This window comes from Trachurus japonicus, chromosome 11, assembly GCF_045865225.1.
Source record: "Trachurus japonicus isolate A0001 chromosome 11, Traja_1.0".
Classification (NCBI taxonomy): Eukaryota; Metazoa; Chordata; class Actinopteri; order Carangiformes; family Carangidae; genus Trachurus; species Trachurus japonicus.
The window spans coordinates 17,002,384-17,006,027 of NC_140917.1; the positions used below are offsets into that span (position 1 = coordinate 17,002,384).

At 40.2% G+C, this 3,644-nt stretch overlaps 1 long non-coding RNA gene across 3 annotated transcripts in view; it reads left to right on the forward strand.

Moving 5' to 3' along the window:
* Window positions 1-3,644, forward strand: part of LOC146978569 (uncharacterized) — a 35,097-nt gene that overhangs the window by 833 nt on the left and 30,620 nt on the right. The window lies entirely within an intron of this gene.

Consider the following 3,644-nt stretch of genomic DNA (forward strand, 5'->3'; position numbering starts at 1 on the left):
ACTTCCGACCGGTGAACTCGTACCAGATCGAACTGGTATGACTTCACGGTCGGAAAAATACGAGTTTCCTTGAACGCACCATAACAGTCCTCGTCCCTACGTCGCCACATTCACGGCGTCCCTTGGCTGCACACACAGCCCTGCATGCCGTTCTCTCTCCTCATTGGATAAAAACTGTAGGATACGATAAATGTTTTCTCCTCGGCTCAGAGCAGAGCAGAGTGACTGACAGACCCGTGTTTCAGACCAAACACTCTATGTAAGTGATTGCTGTCGGAAGATATAACTATTTAAGACTTATATTAACACAAATATATCACTTACTTCTGCTTTAAGATTATTAATGCCACAACATTGCATCCTTGACAATTTCACAGAGAATCCATTTTTTTAAAAGTTCAAGTTATGCTCATCTCTACTAAGCCTGTGAATATTCGCATCTGTCCAGGTCATCGTTATCCCCAAAGAAATTTAAATCAAAAGCAACTGGATTTGGTTGTCTAGGAAGACGTTTCACCTCTCATCCAAGAGGCTTCATCAGTTCATGTACGCATCTGACCAGGCTGGGACAGGTCCAACTATCTGGTGTGGAGCTCCAGGTATTTAACCTCTTGTGAGGGCGTTCACAAGGCCGGTGATGTCACTGGAATCCTTTGTGCTCCATGTGCCTACGACTACTCATCTCTACTAAAGATAATTTGTCACTTTCATAAAGTGATAAGAATTTGGGTGATGAATATGGGACCAAATTGTGTAATGCATTAATTGTGATGCTTATTCAAGCACCACTATGTAGGATTCGTGGTACTGGTACTCTGGTTGAGAAGAGCAACTGTCTGCTACCTGTAGCTACCCGGAGAAGCACAGTAGCCTATGTGCATTTTGCAGAGGTGGGTAGTAACGCGCTACATTTACTCCGTTACATTTACTTGAGTAACTTTTTGGATAAATTGTACTTCTAAGAGTAGTTTCAATGGAGCATACTTGTTACTTTTACTTGAGTATATTTCTTCAGAAGAAGCGGTACTTTTACTCCGTTACATTGAGCTACATTCCGGTCGCTACTCGCTACTTTTTCTTATAGATCTAATGTGAAAATTGTTTTGTTTTAATGAGATACTGCCGAGCCTCTGTCACATGACTGCGTTTCACCAATCAGGTGTAGCCACTCACGACATTTGCCTCCGTGTAACCAATCAGACAGAGCCAGGCAGTCACATGACTGCACACAAAATCTCCGCGGTAAACAGGACGGCCACTCCGCCTCAAATTTGAGAAACTGCGGCTAGTAAATGATTAGGATGACGTCAGCCCTGGTATGTCGTGGATAATGTCCGTGAATAAAACCGTCTTTGGTGAAGGTTCTCAGTCATACAGGTCATCTTATTTTTCTTCCTCCCCATGAAGTTTACACCTGGAGACATGTGACTCCTAGTCACATGACCACCCCTCCAGTTTCGGGGGTGTGGTCATGTGACTTTGGTTTCACTAGAAACCAATCATAGGACCAACCATTCTGGGTTTAAATACCTGGTTCTGGCATTAGTCTCAGACAGTTCATAGACCTATGTAAGTTATTGTGGCTGAATTTGTCTTAATTTATGTTACTTTGTAAAAAAAAAAAAAAAAAAAAAAAGTCTTAGTGTCTAGTTGTCTTAGTTGTTAAATGATGTTCTTTGGCAATATCTGAATTTTTTCATTGCTATTATATTTCTGTGTATTTGATTAGGCCTACATTTACGCACTGACCATTAAACAAACAAATCAGAGGTTACTCAGCAGTTACTCAGTACTTGAGTAGCTTTTTCACCAAGTACTTTCTACTCTAACTCAAGTAAATATTTGAATGGCTACTTTTTACTTTTACTTGAGTAATATTATTCTAAAGTAACTATACTCTTACTTGAGTACAATGTTTGGCTACTCTACCCACCTCTGGCATTTTGTTTGCAACAGCACCGTTGCCGCGCCGTTGCCGTTTCCAGTACAGGTAACGAGCTTGAGTTCAGTCTCTGGAGCTTAGCAGAATTGCGGTGTACCAGACCACAGTGGCGCTGTGTTCCTACCTGCACAGGAAAGTTACATAGTGCAGTTACAGCCGGCATAACCCCATTTAGGCTGCAGCGGCGGCACGATTCATCCTGTTAACTCAAGGAAATTTAAATCGAACGCAACTTGACTTGGTTATTTTCACCTCTCATCCAAGAGGCTTCATCAGTTCATGTTCGCATCTGACCAGGCTGAGACTGGACCAGTCTAATTTTGAGATAACTATGACCTGGACAAATGAGAATATTCACAGGTTCATCCTGTTAACCGTTTTTCTACCACTTAAATGAATTTAAAAACATTATTTTAAGGTCGAAAAAGTACTTAGTGTTGCTTTAAAATCATTGCAGCCAAATTAACCTTAGCATGTTTGGTTACGTGGGTTTGCCACAGGTTTATTTTTGAGTTGACCTTTATTTGACACAAGGCGTGTGCTGTAATCTTTTCTGAAAAGCTGCCCACCCAAAATACATGTGAATTCATCTGTAATGGACAATTTGAAGAATATACTGCTCCAAGTGTCAGAAAATAAGTTGCTCTAGGCTACCTTTCATAAAGTTATGTGCAAGGTTCATTGCACTGCACATACTTTTCACCCAGTGAGGCCTGTGGTGTATGTTCAAATATAGCTTCTGCTCTTATGAATATGATGCAATATCATTTGATAACAATACAATACAATGCATGGGCTCCCTAATTTTGATGTTCCTCTTTTTACACTTAACCATATGCCATTTCCCATTGTTGTGCAGACACTCTGCTTCCTGTCTTCTTGCTGCTCACCTGGACTTTGTACTGTAGTCATATTCAAATCAATCAAAAGTAAAAGTGTTACTCTTAAATGTCTTACATGGACATATCATATGATTTCCTCAGCCTTACGCGACCACATTGGCAGTTGTCCTTAGAAACTTTTCCTCTTCTTCCTACTTGGCATTAATCACCTCTCATACACACTGGCATGCCAAAGAGGGTCAAGGCATGTATGGACTCATCAGACCAAACCCAAAATGCTGTGACAGACAGATTCACTGCACACCTCAGCTGTGGTTACACACCTCAGCCTTTTCCATCGTCTTCATATGTAAGATGTATATTAACACAGGCAGAGTCATCGCTGAATCACAGTGGGAGCTTGCTGAAGTGGGATTATTGACAGTTTTACACAATTATGTCCATTTATAACAGCCATTCCTGAACAGACTTGTACAGTAACTCTTTTCAAAAACACGTCATCATTTCCTGTCGGTGCATTTTTGGTCGTTTAGGATTCAAATGCAACCAGGACTAAAACTGAGATGTTTTCCACTTTCCTCAGTTCCTCCTCAGGCCTACAGAGAGCAGCAAACTCCCCTATCAAACAACCAAACTCTAGAAAAAGACAACCATTGTCGATCTGTTGCCTGTTTAAACAAATTAAATGTAATTTCTGATTTGCATTTTGATTTATCACCATGGGAAATTAGGCTGAGCTATACAGAAAAATAACATAACATGAAGCAGGGACTTTTTTTTTCTAAATTGTACTTTATTTTTCTTTTAAAGACATATGTTTTAAAACAGCGATTGTAGAGAATAAATAAAGAAACATTATG